Source organism: Camelus ferus, chromosome X, assembly GCF_009834535.1.
Source record: "Camelus ferus isolate YT-003-E chromosome X, BCGSAC_Cfer_1.0, whole genome shotgun sequence".
Classification (NCBI taxonomy): domain Eukaryota; kingdom Metazoa; phylum Chordata; class Mammalia; order Artiodactyla; family Camelidae; genus Camelus; species Camelus ferus.
Genome location: NC_045732.1, coordinates 10,630,132 through 10,651,034, shown reverse-complemented (window position 1 = coordinate 10,651,034; position 20,903 = coordinate 10,630,132). Strand labels below are relative to the sequence as shown.

The window sequence follows — 20,903 nt, the reverse complement described above, 5'->3', positions numbered from 1 at the left end:
TTTTCTCATATGCAATGAGGAAATTAAAAACAGCCACTTCAAAGAACTTTTGTGAGGCTTGAGAGGATGAGAGCTCTTTGTAAACTATGTGGTACAGGAATGCATGGAGCTTTTGCCTGTTCAAGGGTAAACACTGAGTTTATAAGGAGTTCACACTCTTTTCCCTGAGTCAGACTTCTTAGAGATGATGCAGTTGGTTGCCCTGACATGAATGTCTGCAACTCTTCAGAGCATTTCTCGTTAGAGTCATATACTGAAATACACAAAAGCTTTGAAACCGAAGGCTATGTAGAGTTGGGTGCTTTTTGTGAAATTTAGAATAACAAGAATAACAAGAATTAGATGACCATGCAGGACTACTGGGAACTTCAAAGTGGATCTTAGAAAAAGTATCAAATCTTTACCAGTAGTCAGAATTTTACAAACAACCTGAGAACAAAACAGAATGTCACCCTATATCAACTTTAGCGTGTGAAATTTAGGTTGCAATTTCTATTTCCAAGTTCTGTTAAATCACTAATTACTAATAAAGCAACTGAGTGTTATAATAAGATGAGAGAAAGAAACAGGAGTAGCATAGAGCACATGTGTGTCGTTTTAATTTGATGGTGGGGTATTAATAACAAATAATAATGGACATTGGTGGCTATTCATAAAATAGTTATTTCAGCATATTCAGAAGAAAATTTGTCATGTATTCCATTTGATTACTCTGTATCACTAATTCAAGAGCAGTACAAATTCTGACACTGTGTCCTGTGTGTTTCTTTCTTTTGGCTACTCTTGCCCTCTTAAGAGCTCATTTTTATTGGGTTGAGCTTTTACTCAGCTGTTGTAAGCATCCAAAACCCTTCCAGGGGTTTCCAGGAGCAATTCGAAGTGGCTTTATTTTTAGACTATGATCATCGTTTCCTGCCAGGTTTGTAAATGATAATTCCCAAATGACGATAATGATGGTAATAGGCTAGGTTATTTTTTTTAACATTTTTTATTGATTTATAATCATTTTACAATGTTGTGTCAAATTCCAGTGTAGAGCACAATTTTTCAATTATACATGAACATATATATATATTCATTGTCACATTGCTTTCTCTGTGAGCTTACCGTAAGATATTGTATATATTTCCCTGAGCTATACAGTATAATCTTGTTTATCTATTCTGCATATGCCTGTCATTGTCTACAAATTCTGAACTCCCAGTGTGTCCCTTCCCACCTGCCTCCCCCTTGGCAACCACAAGTTTGTATTCTATGTCTATGAGTCTGTTTCTGTTTTGTATTTATGTTCTTTTTTTTTTTTTTATTTTAGATTCCACATATGAGCGATCTCGTGTGGTATTTTTCCTTCTCTTTCTGGCTTACTTCACTTATAATGACATTCTCCAGGAGCATCCATGTTGCTGCAAATGGCGTTATGTCGTCGGTTTTTATGGCTGAATAGTATTCCATTCTGTAAATATACCACCTCTTCTTTATCCAGTCATCTGTTGATGGGCATTTAGGCTGTTTCCATGTCTTTGCTATTGTAAATAATGCTGCTATGAACATTGGGGTGCAGGTGTCATCCTGAAGTAGGGTTCCTTCTGGATATATGCCCAGGAGCGGGATTCCTGGGTCATATGGTAAGTCTGTTCCTAGTCTTCTGAGGAATCTCCATACTGTTTTCCACAGTGGCTGCACCAAACTGCATTCCCACCAGCAGTTGTAGGAGGGTTCCCTTTTCTCCATAGCCTCTTCAGCATTTGCCATTTGTGGATTTTTGAATGACGGCTATTCTGACTGGTGTGAGGTGATACGTCATTGTAGTTTTGATTTGCATTTCTCTGATAATTAGTGATATTGAGCATTTTTTTATATGCCTATTGATGATTTGTATGTCTTCCTTGGAGAATTGCTTGTTTAGGTCTTCTGCCCATTTTTGGATTGGGTTTTTTATTTTTTTCTTACTGAGTCATATGAGCTGCTTATATAGTCTGGAGATCAAGAAATAGGCCAGGTTATTTTATAAGCCATGGAACTGTGAATGAGCGAAAACCAAACATTGAAATGGCATTTCCTCTCATAGATCAAGCAAAACTCACACTGGCTGCTCAGGAAGCCATTTGAACAAAGTCTGTGGGATAAAATGGGGAGGGTTACATTTTGCTTGAAAATGTGCAGCCTGGGGCCAACATCAGTGTGGGTAGTCAGTTCCCAGAATGTCCACGCTGGAGGGCACCTTTGCATTCACCTGCTTACCAGGACCACCATTTGAGTTTCCCTTTGTTAGGTGAGTCAGCACCTACCTACAAACTTCTCGGAACACCTTGTGCTCTTGTGCTCGGTGGGTTGCCTTCCATTTCAGGGCTCGTTTCATCCTTTAAAAATGGCTCCCAGAGCTGGATGGTACATGTGCTCCTCAGACGCAGACTACCATTACCTTTCTTGCCGCCAAACGTGACGTTCCTGCAGGTGCAGCCTGAAAGTGCCTCTGCTGCCTGTGCATGGCACGTTACTGGCTTTCAGGGTGATTGAAGTCATGCCCCAAACGTGTGCACGTGTTCTTTGTTCTGCATGACAGTGGCAAAATATCTGGACATGTCAGTTACTCTTCAGTTCTTTGAAACACGACAAACTTTGAATTATTTTAATCAAAAGTAGGATCATCTTTTTTTTCAGTGAGATTTTCATTTCTTGTTTCTTTGATCGGGGATATAGAATACCAGGTGTGAAATTTAGTCAGCCCAGGACTTGATTTGATTTATTAGCTAACTGTGGGTAGTTTATATGCTTCCCATAACCTATTTTTCATCTGAAAAACAGAGATAAATTAGTTTGTGTGCTAAGTCGTTGTCATAAGAATAAAAGTGGTAACAGAGGCAAAATGCCTACTGAGGCATGGAGGACGTAATAGTTACTTGATACAAGTTGCTGTAATTGCTTCTTGTTCAGTTATTCTACTGGCTTCCTTGAGAAAATCAAGTCCTTTACACCAATCTCTGCTCCTACCCGCTGTGATTTTCGTTTACTTCTAATTTCATTGTTCTTTTCCTCTGAGTTCTTAGATAATCTCATTTGTTTGTTTTTTGGTGGAGATACTGGGCGTTGAACCCAGGACCTTGTGCATGCTAAGCATGTGCTCTACCACTGAGCTATACCCTCCCCCTTGTTTGTTTTCTGCTTGATTGATTTACGCTTTTCTCTATTTCAGTTTTGATCTTTTGCTCTTCAGGGTGGGGGTTAACTCTGTCTTTGTAATTCTGCTCCTTTGAAAGCCATGCAGCCTGTATCTCTGAGCTTACTTTCCCTCCCAGCAGGTGTTTGGATTTCATTCTCATATGCTTTTTGTTTTCGTGTGTTTTCTCCTGGTGCCCTTCTTGCCTGTGTTTCACAGAAACCATGACTTCTTGATTCCAGCACTAGAGGCAACATCTTTTCTTCCCTGTAATAAACATTCTTGCTACTCGGAGTTCCCATAGTTGAAGGCTTCATGTTCATCTGCTCTTTTCTGATCCTTGAGAAGCAATTCACATCCAACCTTGCGATTGTCAACAGTACCAAAGAATGGAGGTCCTGAGGTTTCCCTGCCCTACTCTGCCAAGGTGTGCACCAGAGGTCAGCACATTTTTTTAATAAGGAACCAGAGAGTAAATGCTGTAGACTTTGTAGACCACATGGTCAACTCTGCTGTTGTGGAAAAGCAGCCTTAGACAGTATGTCAACAAGTGGGCGTGGGGCGTTCCAATAAAACTTTATTTACAAAAGCAGGAGGCAGACCAGATGGGCTTGTAGTGTGCTGATCCCTGGTCTAGACTGTCAGCTCAGAGGGGAAGGACCATCTCTGTTGGGTTCACTTCTGTGTCCACAGAACGCAGCATGATGCCTGGCTCGGGAAGCATTCATTGACCTGCTAACATTATTTTATTATGAGCAACTGAAGGAGAGTAGAATGACTCTTCCCCTAATCCAGTTTCCTTCACCTAACATGCCTTCGTCAAGTGGGGTCTGCTGAAGTGTTTCAAGGTATGGCCTGCCTTTCTCCTTGTGGTTCTGGACTGTGCTGGTTAATTTTAGGTGTCAACTTGACTAGGATTCAGTGACCAGTTGTTTGGTCAAACCCTAGTCTAGATATTGCTGTGGAGGTATTTTTTAGTTGTGATTAACATTAGCGATCGCTAGACTTTAAGTAAAGCAGATTGCCCTCCATAATGTCATGTGGGTCTCATCCGATCAGTTGGAGGCCTTCCTTAATAGCAAAGGCTGGGATTTTTCAAAGAAAGTCCTCCAGACTGCAATATAGAAATTCTGCCTGGGTTTCCAGCCTTGGGACGCAAGACTCATAGGCTGCAACACTGATACCTGTCTGAATGTCCAGTGTGTCAGCCTGCCCTACAAGTTTCTAATTTGCCAGTCCCCACAATTTTATAAATGTGTATCTTATTGGTTCTGTTTCTCTGGAGAGTTCCAGCTACTCCATGGGTTGATGGAGTATGTGAGACAGTATGGTTCCCAGCAGGCACCGACAAAGGCCTTCTCTTCTTTCCCCCTTCAGTCAGTGAAGTCCGGGCCACTAGGTGTGTGTGAGTTGTCTTGATTCTCCTTGTCCCAGAGCTGCAGCCTCCCGGGAGCACAGACAGACATCCAGCAGTGCAGTACGGGTGGGGTCGGGGAAGGAAGGGGACCCCTGCTTCAGCACTGGCCCACGTGTGCCAGTGGGCAGCTTGCTGTACTTTACCTTCCCTTCCCGTCTCCTTCCCCCCTCTTCCCAGTCCCCTAGGAAGGCTGAGCTTCCCTCTAATTGCTGCTCCCAAGCAGAAGGACTCCCAGGGTCTTGGAGGAGCACCCCAGGGTTGGTTGTACAAGCCTTCTCTTTCCGTGTCTCCACCATGCTTGCTTGAGCTGGTCAGGTTTCCATGCCCAGTGGTCCGACTTGTCCTCAGCTCAGGAGAGAGGACTGGGGATGCCAGTCCTGGGCCATTTCTCCAATCCAGCTTTTACCAGAGACGCTTGAGCTCCGGGGATTACTGAACACTGGCTTGGCCACAGAAGAGAATACATTTTTGCCTCCTATTTGGAAATCAGCTCCTTTAGAGAACCCTAAAGGGAAAGAAGATCTAATATTCATGACAGCCTCCTGCAGTGTCCTCACCTGGAGTCGGGTATACACCTCATGTGCTTTTCTGGAACAGCCCTGACCTCAGCCAGTGTAGCACAATCCGACCAGAACGTCCCTCTGGAGGACTGTATTGCGTACAAGTCCTTTTCCTCACCTTCACCATGTGTATCATCGTAACTGGCTTTGGTGGTCACTGTGTAAGGAACTGCTGAAGGAGTAGATGGATGGTTGGGAGATGGATAGTTCCGCTGGGATCTTTTTCTCTAATCACACAGTAATCAAGGACATGGTGGTACATTTGCATTATTTACTTAAAATCTAACCAGGAATTAGCGTGGTGCTAAAAAATGGGTAGTTTCTTGAATATACTTATCATTCCCTTTTTGAAAACTGGGGCGTTTGCCTGGAGTCTGGCAAACCTGGAGTCTGCTGTCTCTCATCCTCAAAATATAGTGATGGAGTTTCTGTGCTCATGTGTCAAGTCTTCTCAGTGTGCTGGGCTGTAGTCTGTCCAGGCCCGGGCATAACTGATTTTAAACGATCAAACATTCTCTTAGGCCCACTCATAGTAGACTCTGGTTTCCTGTGAATCACGTCCACCCTGAAGACTTTTGGGCTACACATTCAGAACACAGTAATGTGTAGAACACATTTGAACTCAAAAGCTCTCTCTCTGCTTCATTCACCACTCTTTCCTCTCGGCCCCAGGCACTGGGTCTATACGTCCTTTGTTCCACATTTGGCTTCAAATATAGCTTTCAAAATCAGTGTCCTCTTAGAATTTTTGTCAGATCTGTGAGATGATTCCTAGGATTTACCATCTGGTATATTATTTGGAGTGAGAAGTGGGAAAAAAAAAAAGAACACTGTGAAAATGTATGATATGATTATGATTCGAGGGATGGGGCGAAAATACCCTTTGTGTCTTCGCCACTCCCAACTCCTAGTGACGTCTCTCGTCCCCTTTCCGGCTCTGTCTTCTGGAGAGAAGCACCGCGTTCTTACAGGAAGGGAAGAGCTCCCTCTGCCCACGCTCTCCCAGACGCAGCCTGAACACGCGGCGTTACCTTTAGGCAGGCTTCTCACTGGTGTCGTTTCCTAGAAAACGTCTATTAAGGCGGGTTTATCCAGATGACTCTTTAAATCACTTATAAGAACTTAATGTGGTGGGAAGAGAATCCAGACATTTACATGTGAATGGGCGTGGCTTCATTAGCACTTCCTAGGCTTGCCTCTTCTCCAGCCAGAGGAGTGGGACAGGCTTCCAGTGAAGTGGAAATCCCACTCTGTATTTGCAGGCTGCGTGAGCAGTCTTCTTTACTGCCTCCAAATTCCTCTCATTCGTCGATGCTCACCCTCAAAAGTCCTACTCAGTGGGGTTTGCTAATTACGGGAAAGAAAGAGCCTTTGCTACAAGGGAAATCGGTGCTTTTTCTCTTCAGGGAGATGGTGGAGGCAGCTTTTCATTGGATTCAATTCCCTGTGTGGGATATGGGGTGTCTAATCTGTTAGACCCCGGGAGCTCCCAGAGGCATAGCTTGCTCATGCTCTTCTTGGCTGATCAATAACCTAAGTGCTGGAAATGGCATTTTTAGGGTATGGATAAATTGCATCATATCGAACTGTCATATTTAATGCATAAACTTTTATTGAACACCTAGAGGTGAAAGGCCACATGCCCCGTACTTTTACATAAACTGAATCATACGATCTTCACAAGTATCCTCAGGTATTATGACTACCATTGTATTTGGTGCACAGAGAGTATGAGACTTTCCGTGCAAAGTGCAGACATAAAATAGTGTATCAGGATGTAAACCAGCTCTTATGATTCTATGCCCTGCCATCTGGACCTGACACCATGCCTGGAGAGATTTTCAAATCCAAATCCGTTTGGGGCAATGGAACCTACCTTTCCCAAAGGACATGATTCTATGAGTCCATCATGGCGCACAAGGTCCAGTGAGAGACAGAGACCACCCAGGCCATGGGAAATGACAGGATGGGGAAGCCAGAGTGGGCAGCAGTGGCTGAGAAAGCCTCCAGCATATCTCCTTGCTACCTGGGATGGTCTGCATTCCAAGTGAACACGCAGGCGTCCACTCATGTGGGGAGACTGGAAGGGACATTTAGTCTGGAGAAAAGTCCTCTGCCAACCCCTCATTCTGCTCAGACCACAAATTCTTTTTATTCAGAAAGCTTTTCTCCTGTTCTGTAGTATACTTAAGGTTATCAACTATTTGTAACATAGATTAATTTTACCTGTTCAGTCGTAGCTAACTGAAGAATGCTTTTTGCAAGGTGGTAGACTTATTTTTCCCTTGCTGCCCAACCAGTGACCACACACGTAGGGCTTACAACAGCACAGATTACTGTGTCCCAGTGTCCCTGAGTCAGGATTCCAGGCACGGTTTGTCTGGGGTCCGCTGGTCAGAGCCCACCAGGTAGAAACCAAGGTGTTGGCTGGGCTACATTCCCTTCTCATGCTCAGGGCCCTCTTGTAAGTTCCGAAGGTTATTGGCCGACTAGATCTCCTTGCAGCTGTGTGCTGAAGGGTTGCTGCTCTCCTCCCGGCCATCTGCCGGGGCCACTCCCAGCTTGAGGAAGCTGCCTGCCGTTCCATGTCGTGTGGCCCCTGTGGGCACATCACGACATGGCTTTTGCTTCCTTCTTTGATTAGGACCGTACCTGTTGCTGCTGCTTGTCCCTTCTAAGGGGTCATCTGAGTCGGTCGGCCTGTACACATGCTCTCCCTTTAGATTAACTCAGTTAATTGATTAGGGACCAGTCGTTGGAGTGACGTCTTCCCTAGTCACTGGTTCTGCCCATACTCATGGGGAGGGGGTGACACAGGGTGTCTACACCAAGGGGTGGGAATCTTGGGGTCCCTCTTGTCCTTCTGCCCATCACAGACGGAAAATAAGAGGGGAAAAGGACACAGGTCTCTGATGGGGTAGGGCAAAGCTTTCACCTTGGATGCCTAGAAGTGGCTGCCTGGAGAAGGATTATGAGACCCTACCAAGGCGTCATAGGAAACAGGGCAACCAGGACTGAAGGGAGTCATTTTTCAGGGCCACCTTGCCTCTTGTGGTTGATCATAGCAGGTGTCAGTCATGAACTGTCACTCCAGAGGTGCCACAGGATTACTGCAAGAAGGAGATGAAGCTATATATGCATTGAAAGTGTGTAACTGAATAAATAATGTTTTATGTTAAATTTGCATACTAACTTTTCAATGTATAAGGTAACGTACTAACCTTCTATGGCTGCTATAACAAATTACTACAAATTTAGTGGCTTAAAGCAACATCAGTGTATTACCTTCCAGTCCTGGGGATCAGAAGTCCAAAATGGTCCTCACTGGGCTAAAACCAAGGTGTCAGCAGGGCTAGTTCCTTCTGGGGAGAACCTTTTCTAGCTTCTAGAGACCACCTCCGTTCCTTGGCCCCGGCCCCTTCCTCCGTCATCAGAGTGTATCCCTTCAAACTCTGCCTCTGCCATCACCTTCTCTTTTGACTTTGGTTCTCCTGCCTCCATCTTATAAGGACCCTTGTGGTTATGTTGCATTGACTCAGATAACCCAGGAAAATCACCCTCACCTAATGTCAACTGATTATGAACTTTAATCACATCTACAGAATATGCTCACTGCAACACGTCCATTAGTGTTTGGTTGGATAACTGGGAATTGTAGCCTAGCTAAGTTGACACGTAACACTGACCATTACAGATGGGATGAATAAAATATAAATGTATTTGAAAGCATCACTAAATTGTAAAAAATAATGTACTTCACCAGTCATGACTCAAATCTGTTGTAACAGGGAAGAGTCCTTGAAATCTTTTGAAGCTGTACAACTGTCTCCGTGAAGAATGGGGCTCTGACTGATGACAGAACGCTTCTCTTGGGAAGGCAGATGCTCCTGGGATCCTAGCACGGAGCATCAGGGCACTGGGTGCTCACCCACCCACACCCAAAAGTGAGTAGAAGAGAGAAGGGCAAACACGGATGGGAGGCTGCTTGGACAAATTTCACCTGACTTCTAATCCTGTAGAAATTGGTCTCCACCTCCGTAGCCGTAGCCTACTTTGCACTGGTTCCTTCTGCTTGTTTTGGTCATGGCTCAAAATGAAACGCGAGGCTGTCATCAGAAATTTAGTACATTAGCATTCAATGTCTTCAGAAATTTACTGTCTGAAAATAACAGGGAGAGCCATGACAACAATGTTTTTTTTTTCTCTCTCCCCTTCACAGAGCAATTAAATGTGATGAATATGTTATACACAATGGTGAATGTTGGAATTAATAAGCTGAAATGTCAATGCAGGGCTATTTGTGTACTTGACATCTAATAATTACATCATTTATCATGAAAAAAATCTGGCAATCTTAAATAGAGAGCATTTATAATTAATTTTCTTGCCCTAGAAAGTCCAATTCATTCCACAGTTAAAAAGAGTCAGCGTTAATTTCTTCTCTATCAGCCGTGGGCCACAAGTTAATGTATTCAAATCAGAACATTTACAATAACAGACTAATTAAATTATTTCCTCTACTGTAGTGGAAAAATGCATGGTTCTTATGCTGATAATCAGTCACTGCAATAAATGCCATTTAATTCTCCTTGAAAGTCAAGTTCTTCCCAGTGGCAATTTTAAACTGTCAAGTGGCTTGAGAAATTCAGTTTGCTAGAGTAATAAAGAATATTGATTTTTGCATATCATTATTGTTAATATACTTTAAATGAGACTGAAAGGGAACTCATTAAAACAGTATTTTTCAGGAGATGAGCTTGAGTCATCGGATAAATGAAGCAAGAGGAAATTATCTTAATTCTATTGAATGAGCACAGATTTTGAAATGTTTGTGCTGATGCACTTTCTATAGTAAATATAATTCGGTAAACAAAATACATATTTTTAAATAGAAGCACAGGGCATCTCATGATGGCTTCATACTTGCCGGCAGGACTTGGATCACTAGGAGCCATAGAAGAAATGTGAGGCTATCAGTTTGGAATGTCCAGAAATATGGCACAAGGAAATAAGCTGACAACCATAGGTGTTCTGAGAACATAAGCAAGAACAAAATGACAGAGGTGGTAGCCATGTGTTCTAAAATATAAGAAAATTTTTGTGTGTTCTAGACGTGTGAGAAGAAAGTGAGTGTGGAGATAGGCTGATCTGGGGCGCAACATGACAGTAATGAAAATGACATAATGGCCCCTTTGATTTCAGGGTCCCCCAAAGGAAGGAGAAAGTCAAGATTCTCTTTGGTGTCTCTAGGTTAAGCTTCAAAGGCTGTCGGGTTATCTCATCCACTCTCTGGTAGAAAAGGAATCTTCCAGAGAATTTTGTGTCTACACTAAAAACATTTCCTTAATGAGAAGCATGAGGCTCACACAGGGAAGATGGCCTCCTTGACGTGGCCAGTACTGACCGAATGGCCTGGCACGTGTAGGTGCTCCGTGTCTATAGGTGCCATAATTGTCATGTCTTCCACGGCTCATTATTTATCAGTGTCATCTGGTAGGCCAGCGACTTCTCGTGTGATGTCCTTCTTACGTTGCAACAGCTCCGTGAAGTTGGCATTGTCATTAAAGTGTCCCCGGTAGGGAGGGTGACATTCAGTAGTGTGCATGAGGGTCAGAGAAGCTGACGCCTGGCAAAGCTGGGATGCGCGTCCATCCACTTTTCTCCAGTTCCGGGCTTGACACCCCCGGGTGCCGGCTTGGTGCGCTGGGTGCAGCGAGGAGAGAGGCACTCCTTCCTGCATTCAAGGGATTTCACAGCGTAGAAAGCCTGGGGCTGCCTGACTTTCTCTTACAGGTGTTGAAGAATCTATGTGTGTAAGGAATGGGGGGGGGAGGGGGGGAAGGAAAAGCTGAAGGAGGGTTAGAATTAAAAGCAAAATAGAATTAGTAGAAGAAGGGAGAGGGGACATGAACTCATGGCAGGAGAGACCTTACTAACACTAAGAAATGACATCTTACTTTGAGTGTCAGTAAAGGTCCTCAAGGAAACTCCTAAAGGAAGATGTGCAGTTTTTAGTACCTTGAAGATCCCCAGTGAGACAGAAGGACTTTAATTCTCATTGAGTATTTCCTATAGGCAGAGACGTTACTTAAGCATCAAATTTAATCCTCCTAACCCTGTAAGACAACTGTCCTTATTCCATTTTCCACTTGGAAAATAACTTGCCTTGAAAAGAGGTGAATCCACCCATTTAACAATCTGCAGAGCCAAGCTTTGAACCCAGTGAAGACACAGACATTGGCACTCTAGGGCAGGGGATCTGGGGCCAATCAGGATGAGCCTGCAGTTGGAGCTGGAACTATGGCCTGGGGTCTCTCTCCCATCCCCAGGGGCGTGTCCTGAAGAGTTGTAAGGGACAGCCATGGATCACAGTCTGTTCTTCACTCCCCCACCGCCAGTTTGCTGCCAACACTTAGAGACTCTGGGGTGCCTAGGAATTCACCTCTTCTCCACCCAGAGATGACCCTCTGCTGGTGCCTTACAGCTCAGGGAGCAGAGCGAGGGGACGGCATCCCACCCGTCTGCGGGAGCCCGAGTGGCAGATACCACACAGCGGACCCAAGTGACACTCTTAGAGACTGATTTCTTCAGCTGTCTTAATCTGAAAGGTCTGGGAGAGGGGTCACAGAACACTGGGGGAGGGGTCCAGATGCTTGTCTTCAGAGCAAGGACCCTCAAGAGTCACAAAAGGGGTCTCTAAGAAGACAGCTTGGAGTGTTTGGAAAATAAACCACCTGGTGTTCTTCTAGGAAGGCCTGCGAGTCCAGACCTGTAGTTGGTGGGGGCAAACATTTTCTGGAAATCTGTCATCTCCACTGCTCCGCACGTTCAGTTATATAATGTAAATGAAGTGACTTCAGATTGGGCTGGTCTCTGAAACTGACAGAAAAGGCTGTTCCTCTTTGTTTCTCTCATTTATTGGGAAAAAAAAAAAGTAATACGTAAGCAGCATCTGAAGTTACATTATTCACAGGGGCCCTTGAGAATGCCTTCCTGAAACCATCTGGCATGATCTACAACCCGACTCACTTCAGGCTTCACTTGCAATAGAAGATAAAGCCCTTCCTTCACTGTCTTCACATTTCCTACCCTGGAACTTTCACAGATCCTTGCAAAGCAGACACACTGAATAGCTAGATACCACAGACACGCCTGTGCACGTTGTAAGCCAGAATCCATGCAATGACTCGCTCCAAATCCTTTATTGATTTTGTATCATCTGATGTGAGTTTGGAGTACGAAATTTAATAACTCAGCCACTATTGCATGCTCATCTCCGACAAAGCAGTTGTTCATTGATCTTCAGGGGACTTTTCTTGCTTCAGAAGTTGCAGTAATTGCTTTCCTTTTGCTTATTCTGACCTAGTACCTGTTTGGCATATGTGGGTAGATCTAAGTCGAGTTTGTTTGTTCCTTAGGAAATCAAACTGAAATAAACCTTCACCAGCTTATGGTAACAGTTGCTAGTTCACACTCTAGTTGTAGAAGATCCGACTTTGAGGAAGAAACGGTTCTCGGCGGCTCTTGCTAAAATGAGTAGATAAATTGTATTCTACATTTTATGTCAGAACCATAACCAGTGTATTTGTGACAACCCAAAAATCTGTTGTGCCAGACTCAGATAATTATAATTTGTAATTTGGAGAACTACTTCTGATCACAGAAGGGTCATTGCTTTCAGTGAACTTGAGCATTTTTAGAATGTGTTAACTCTGTTGTAGGTCATGCATGTTCTTCCTGTGTGTGAGGGATTTATTGTGGAATGAGCTTCGCAGTAATTAACCTCACTGGGCTCTGAACGCTTAACGACTGTGCCCACCGCGGGAAGGGGCCGGTATTCCTCACCTCCTTAATTACGTCTGCGTTTCAGAGGGGAGACGTCTCTGGGGAACAGCATATGAATGGATGTCAAAACGTGTCTTAAAGGAAACAGGAGAACGGATGTTCTTATATCAAGTTGGATACTTGCTGAATAAGACCACCAAATAGATACCATATTTTCCTAACTGGAAGATAAAGAAACATTTTATCTTTTTTCCCCATCTATATTTTTTGTTTCAGAAAGTGATACATCTTACCTTCAGTTTAATGTAGCAGTGTTTCTCTTCCATGAAAATCTTCAATATTTGACTTTTGCCATGATTTACAGCTGATGGTGTCTTAGAATGGAAGGAGTACAGGAGTTTGTCAGCCCTGTTGAGATTCTGTCTCAGTGGCCTATCGCTGCCATGAAAAGCTATTGCATCCTTGGTAGCTTAAGACAACAGACATTTACTGTCTCACAGTCCTGTAGGGGAGGAGACTGACATGGGACTCACTAAAAGGCTGGGCTGAAGTCTTAACTGAATACCCTGGGGGGCAATTCTCTTGCAAGTTATTGTCAGAACTGTGTTCCGAGATCCTCATTCCCGTGTTGACTGTCGGGTGGGGGTGATTCTCAGCTCCTCCAGGCCCCCTTCACTCCCTGGCTCAGAGTCCCTTCCATCTTTCAAGCCAGTAATGACAGGTCGCTCATTCCCATGCCTCATCTCTCTTGACTTTGTCCTGCTGCCTCAACTCTCGGAGCTCAGCGGGGAAAGATTCTCTGCTTTTAAGGGCTCATATAATTCGTTTGAGCCCACTGGATAATCCAGGGTAACCTCCCCCTCTCAGCATCCTTTACTGGTCATATCCATGAGGTCCCTTTGGCCATGGAACGTGACGCATTCCCAGGTTCCAGGGGTTAGGACGTGGACCTCTTTGGGGGCCATTATTTTGCCTGTGACAAACCCTAATGTGTCTGGTGTGAGAAGTCTTCTGAAAGCCCCAAGGCAGGCCACAGGGCCAGCACGCACGCTAGCAGATGCTGGAGAGAGGCTTCAGTCTTGCAGTGGAGGACAGCGCTGAGCCTCTGAAGCAGGTGAACACACCGTGTGTGTGTTCTCTGTAGAGTTTTCTGTGCCTTGAAGGAGTGCGTGCCAGAGATGCAGAGAACCGAATCAGGGCGCCTTCCAGCTGGCATCTGTGGGGCGCCTGCTGGTCACTGCCAGGGTCGGCTCCGCTTTACCACGAATGTGCCCGGCGGGCTCTCCAGCCAGGCCCTGGGCGGGTCACTTCCCAACACTCACTTCGTTGAACAACAACAAAATAATAACGTTCTTGGGGAAACTGGGCCATATTTCCAGACAACTGAACATTCTTTTATTGCCTTTTCACTAAAAACTTGGCCTAAAAATGTGGCTCTTCTTGAGGATAGTGGAGCGTAATAAAGTTCTAAAATTGAATGCTCTCTGCTGCTCTTGGAGACCCTACCAGTATTTCCATTTTATTGATAATATCCCTCTTTTAATGAGCCATAGAGTTTGTTCCTTCAATATTCATGCTGAGGATGGCACTGTGTAGGGCAGCATAATGAATTTAAAGACCGTCCCAGGACTCTCAGAACCACAGAAAATGGAAGATGAAATGCCTCTTCATCAGGGCAGGAATTGACCTGTCTAGGGAGAATCGGGTTGTGGATTTCCACATACCTAGCTACATGCCTGTGCACTAGAAATACGAAAGCATGTCTGTAACCCACCTTGCAAACAGCATACAGTATTTAATCTGAGTGACTCAGATATTAAGTAGGTTTCACACGAGTGGTTACAACACTTGTAGAAAACCTCTACTTGTTTAAACTTGTTTAAATCTACTTTTTCACCATTTAAGCTCAATAATACTAAACACCAAGTCTCCAGTTGTGCAGATGGCTGTTTCAGAAGATAAACTGTGATGTTCAGCTGAAGTAAAATTGCACAAGAGGTCGAAAGTAGGAAAATCCTGTTTTCAACAATTTCCCAATCTTGAGAGTCAGTAAAAAAGGATTTTATGGGACCAAAAATGGTATTATTTACATTATGCAGCTTAAAATGTGCAACCATAAACCTTTTTCTCCCCACTTGAAGAAATTATAAGCAGAGAGTATTGTGTTTCCATAGATAACGTGACTTTTGATCCAGTGATAGAGTCGCGTGCCCAACAGAAGCTCAGTGATAAAAGTCTTCAGATCACTGAATCAACTCTGGCACTGGTTTTATTGTGCCTGAATATGTGATGCGTGTCTCTCTGAATTTCAGCGTCTCAGCTCTCTGGTTGCTTTCTCTCTGCCGACGGCGGGAAATGCACTTTCTTTTCAGGACTTTTTGAGCCCTGGTTTCTCGGGATGTTTATGTCCTCTTTTTCGCTCCTCCCCTTTTTCCCCCAGGCAGGACCCTCCTTTCCTCACAGCAGACTGGGCTCGAGCCCTGGCGTCCACTGTCCTTTACTCTTGTTGGTTTGTAACTGGTGTTGAATGATGTCCCACGTTTGTGGCCCATGAGACGTCTTTCAAGTCTGGTTATTTTGAATGGGCCCCTACACTGTGGCTTTGCCACGTGTACCCCTAGTTCTCTCCCCAGAGAAAGACCTTCAGCCAGAGCTGCCCGCCGCCATCCCTGACTGTGGACCACAGGGAAGGCCCTGGTTTTACTGCACAACCCAGACAGGTCAGCCAGAGTCCATCACTTATACTTACCTTAGTGAGGAGCTTGCTGACAAGGCTGGGGCCAGGGATGGTAAAGTGAAGCTCGCAGAGGGTTGAAGTATCCAGAGATGGAGGACTGGGAGAAAGGGTGCTCGGGTGCTGGGTGCAGCGTGGATGGGGTGCTTCTCCCTGAGTGGTAACATCCTGAGGGAGGACCACGACAGGAAGAGGACAGGAATGCAGGTGGAGAGGTCAGCTTGAAGGTCTGCAGCATATTCCTTGCAGCTCTCCAGTAAGCTGCTGGCTTTAGGAGTCTGAAGCCTAGCAGAGAGGTCACAGGGAAAGGCCATGAATGCTGTGGGCAGCTGGGGAGACCCTAGGACAGGGCTTGGCACACTTTGTCTATAAAAGGCCAGAGAGTAAATATTTTAAGCTTTGTGGACCGCACAGCCTCTGCTGCAGCTCTTCGACACTGCCACCGTGGCTCAAACACAGCCAGAGGCAGTGGGCCAACCAAGGGGTGTGGCCATGTGCCAATAAAACTTTATTTAAAAAAATCAAGCGGTGGGCTGGAGTTGGCCCTTGGGCTGTGGTTAACCATCCTCTGCTATAAATCGTGAATGGAAGACATGGGACAGGTCTGTGGGGAACGTCAGTACTTGTGACAGTGCTTCTGAAAGCTTAGTAGGAAATAACCTCCTGGGACGTATTTCAGATGCAGAGATTTCCAGGCCCCATACCAGTTTCACCTGTAATGGAATCCAAGTTTGGACTTAAGGGATGGATGGCAACCATGAGCACAGAGGAAAAGGGGAGAGCCCTGGTGGAAGGGGGTAGACAGCAACCTGAGAAATCAAGTCTAATTAGGACCACACCTTACCCTTTGGCCGTAGCAACAAAAAGTGTCAGTGTAGTTGGGGGGCAGGGTGGAGGGCAGAAGCCTACCCGTGGTGGGCTCAGAGGCACAGGGAAATGAAAATAGAAAATAGTGGCTATGGAGAACTTTTTAATCAGGGAGAGAGCAAAGGTGGTTTTTAATTGGAAGAAGAAAGAGAAATTTTTATTTATTTAAGGCAGGAGAGAACCCACCACCAGCATGTAAGTGTGGATGACGAGGGGCCAGTAGGGAGGAGAGGTGGGAAACTCAGGAGAGACAGCGGCTGATGACCACAGCCAGGATGCGGGAAGGGGCAGCTATCTTGGGAGCAGGGTTTCAGGGAATAAGCTTATTTATAAAGAGAATGAAAGCAGAGTGTCCAGCTGCAGATCAGCTTAGAGGCAAGAAGATAAAGTGACTCTCACTGGTGGCTGCTTTGGTGTTTCTCAGGAGGCCTGTGTCATCTGCGGCAGGTGAGCAGGGACCCGCGGCTGGTCGGCTAGTGGGAATGAGGCCCTGCTGTGGAAGGTGGGAGAGTGGAAGGCCGTGGGCAGGCTCTGCATCCCCACTCAAGCACGCCTGCATTGTTCTCTCCTGGGGGGGGTCTCTGCTTTCATTCACTCAGTCTAAAAATACCCATGGTGTGCCCATCTTGAGCCGGTCTCCAGCTGGGGATGCAAGATGAGTCGAACATCATCCTTGCTCTCGGGGAGACAGAGAATGAAAGTGCATTGTGATGCCTCGTGGGAAGGGGTAGACCAGAGCTCCACACAAAGAGACGCACGTGTGCATGGGCATGCACGTGTGCGCGCGCACACACACACACACACACACACACACACACACACACGAGCACACGGGGTTGGAACACTCTGTCACACTTTGCCCTGTGCGCCCAGCCAGGAGCCTTGCTGTGGCTCCCCAGACCTCCCGGCTCATTCCCTCTCCAGGTATGAAAACTTGTACCCATCTCCGGAAGCCTAACCCACACCCCGACGTGTCTTCTCGCATTAAACTCCTGGGGCATTGCACCTGGACAAAGCACCCTTTATCATGAGGGAGGAGAGGCAGGAAGTGCCAGGAGAGCCCGATTCCAAAGCAAGCACACCCGACAGAGAAAACCATTTACGCAAACGGCTTCTGAGTCACCATTCCTGCATGACAGTTTCTTATTGGAAATGAATGATCCTGAATCTGTTATGATCACAAAAACAGGAACAAGCATCAGAGAACTCGAGGCTAAATCTGCCCTGAAAATAATCACTTCCTTCTCCTGTCCTCCCGTCAGAGAACATTCAACACTTCTACTCAAAACAAGGTTGTCAGATCAGTTAACTGAATTGATCACCCCTTTCCAGTACTGTGTTTCATGAATAATGGAGCCGTATCTTAAGTCAAAAGATGATTTTCTATTCTGGATTTGCAAGGTAAAACCATTCTACATGATAGATCAAATTAATTGAAGTATTACCTGTCAAGTTACCATGGCTTGTGCGGACTTAGCTATAATCTTTGTCAGTGGGATTAATTGTACTGAATCTGTGTTCATTTTTCTAAGAAAGCTGTGAAACATTGCATCTTAGGCTGTTTAGCAAATGCATCAGGAATCAGACCATCTACTTGGCAGATGGCTTCACACTCTGTCCTAAGCAGTTATGCAGAAATTCACATACAACAGCTGAAGCTTATGCCCTTCACAGGTTGAAAAGAAGTGTTCAGAGTCATAATTCTTATCAATTGTATACGTACATTAGCCCCATCTTAAGTTTTAGTTCTTGCTGTGATTTGATCTCAGTTGAGAGCAGGAATTGTTAAATTAAGTGAATTCCTATCAATTTGTGCGCTTCCACAGCTTAAGCTCTGCTTAATCATCTGCTCTCCTCCACCATAAACGTGAGAAAGGGCAAAGTTTAGTTTAGAAGCAGACATTTCTTCCTGGGGTTTAAGTAGACAGAGCAAGATAAGAGTAAAGAAAGCTTCCTGAACCCACAGATCTTAATAGGTGCTGTCTGGCCGCGGGACGTTCCCATTCTTAACATGTTGCTTTCACAGAATTCATAAAATCCAATCTCCTTGTTTACTTCTTATTCAGCAAGTATTTATTGAGTATCAGCTGCAGGCTTGATACCGTTCTAGTTGTAGGAGATAGAAATTTTTCTTAAGAAGGACAACATCTCTTTCGTGTTCCCGTATGAGGTCTGCCCTCATTCCTGGCTGGTGGACACTTTCAATGGTACAGTGACTTTGGAAAACTTCTAGCGTCTAACAGTTAGTGCATTTCCACGTGACTCAGAAATTCCATTTGTGGGGTAGACAGCCAAAAGACAGGCATGTTCGTGTCTACAAAAAGAGACATGGGGGTCGGGGGGTGGGGTGGGCAGTAACTGGGAGGGATGGGAGTAAACTTTCTAAAGGATCAAAGTGTTCTCCGTTTTGACTGGGGTGGTGACATGTGGTTATTTACAAATGTAAAAAGTCATGACACTTTAGACAATTAAGATTTCTGTTTTAGTGAATGAAAGTTATTCCTCAAAATAGAAAACATAGTGGGAACAAGGTAAAGATTTGACATGTACATTCCACCATCCCGCAGGCAAAAACCAGCTCTAGACTAGTTTCTTTTCCCAGCTGAGCTCACCAGGGAGAGAAACCTCAGTCGTGGTTAATCTTCTTTCTGAAGCCTCCACGTTCTCCCTCACGGGGAAGACAGGACAGTGATGTGAGAACTACCCCTTGGGGCTTTCTACCTACTGAGACACCATCCTTGCTGAAGCCTCAGAAAGTTATCTGGAAAGTAGTTAATATTTAGATATCGTGGGCCCGGTGACTTAAGTATATAAACCCTAATGATCAGAATGGCCCTGAACGTTGGAGTGGTTGGTTCCACTTTCTCCGCGAGCACTGTCTAAGGGGGTACTTGCCCTGGGTCCGCCAGCTGCAGGAGAAGGATACCAGGCTCTCGTGCACCAGGCTGGACACCCAGTACCAGAGAGACAGCATCACTTCCAGATCTGTCTACATGTAAGGACGCATACATCCCACAGGACAGTTTGCAGGACTGATGCATCCAGGGCTCAGTTAGGGACCCTCACGTGCGGAAGTGCCAGAAAAAAGTAATTCCCTTTACCCTGTTGTCTCGAGCAGGCATGTGCTGGACTGAGAATTTTCCTTAGTCGGATTTCGGTCATTAAGAATTTATGTACAAACTGGTCAAATTAAAGGAAGCATCTAGAAGCATATGCATCAACAGCTATTCTTCCCACATGAATAAATGTCCACTTTGTTATGGCCAGTCATAGTAACAGTCATTCAGTCACTGTGCTAAAATATATATAAAATAAAATATGCCATTTTAGCCATTTTTAAGTGTACAAATCAAGGGCATTCATTATATTCACACAGTTGTGCAACCATCACCACTGTCTCTAGAATGTTTCTGTTACCCCACCCAGAAACTCAGGCCCTTAAGCAGGAACTCCCCATGCCCCCTTCCCCAGCCCCTGATGACCTCTGATCTACTTCCTGTCTCTGTGAAGAGCAGCCGTCATTCTTTGTTTTTTTTTAAACATTTTTTTGTTGAGTTATAGTCATTTTACAACATGTCAGTTTCCAGTGTAGAGCACAATTTTTCAGTTATACATGAACATACATATATTCATTATCACAGTTTTTTTCGCTGTGACTACCACAAGATCTTGTATATATTTCCCTGTGTTATACAGTATAATCTTGTTTATCTATTCTGCATATGCCTGTCATTGTCTACAAATTTTGAACTCCCAATGTGTCCCTTCCCACCCGCCTCCCCCTTGGCAACCACAAGTTTGCATTCTATGTCTATGAGTCTGTTTCTGTTTTGTATTTATGTTCTTATTTTTTTATTTTAGATTCCACATATGAGCGATCTCAGTGTGGTATTTTTCCTTCTCTTTCTGGCTTACTTCACTTAGAATGACATTCTCCAGGAGCATCCATGTTGCTGCAAATGGCGTTATGTTGTCGGTTTTTAAGGCTGAATAGTATTCCATTGTATAAATATACCACCTCTTCTTTATCCTGTCATCCGTTGATGGACATTTAGGCTGTTTCCATGTCTTGGCTATTGTAAATAGTGCTGCTGTGAACATTGGGGTGCAGGTGTCGTTTTGAAGTAGGGTTCCTTCTGGATATATGCCCAGGACAGGATTACTGGGTGATATGGTAAGTCTATTCCTAGTCTTTTGAGGAATCTCCATATTGTTTTCCACAGTGGCTATACCAAACTGCATTCCCACCAGCAGTGTAGGAGGGTTCCCTTTTCTCCACAGCCTCTCCAGCATTTGTCATTTGTGGACTTTTGAATGATGGCCATTCTGACTGGTGTGAGGTGATACCTCATGGTAGTTTTGATTTGCAATTCTCTGATAGTT

General features: G+C 44.8%; 1 long non-coding RNA gene across 1 annotated transcript in view; it reads left to right on the top strand.

Annotated features, from left to right (window-relative positions):
- LOC116662067 overlaps nt 1-20,903 on the top strand; it is a 216,925-nt gene that overhangs the window by 138,004 nt on the left and 58,018 nt on the right. Inside the window, exon 2 of the long non-coding RNA XR_004318061.1 lies at nt 8,923-9,078. This is a non-coding gene — a long non-coding RNA (uncharacterized LOC116662067). The remainder of the gene's footprint in view (nt 1-8,922; nt 9,079-20,903) is intronic.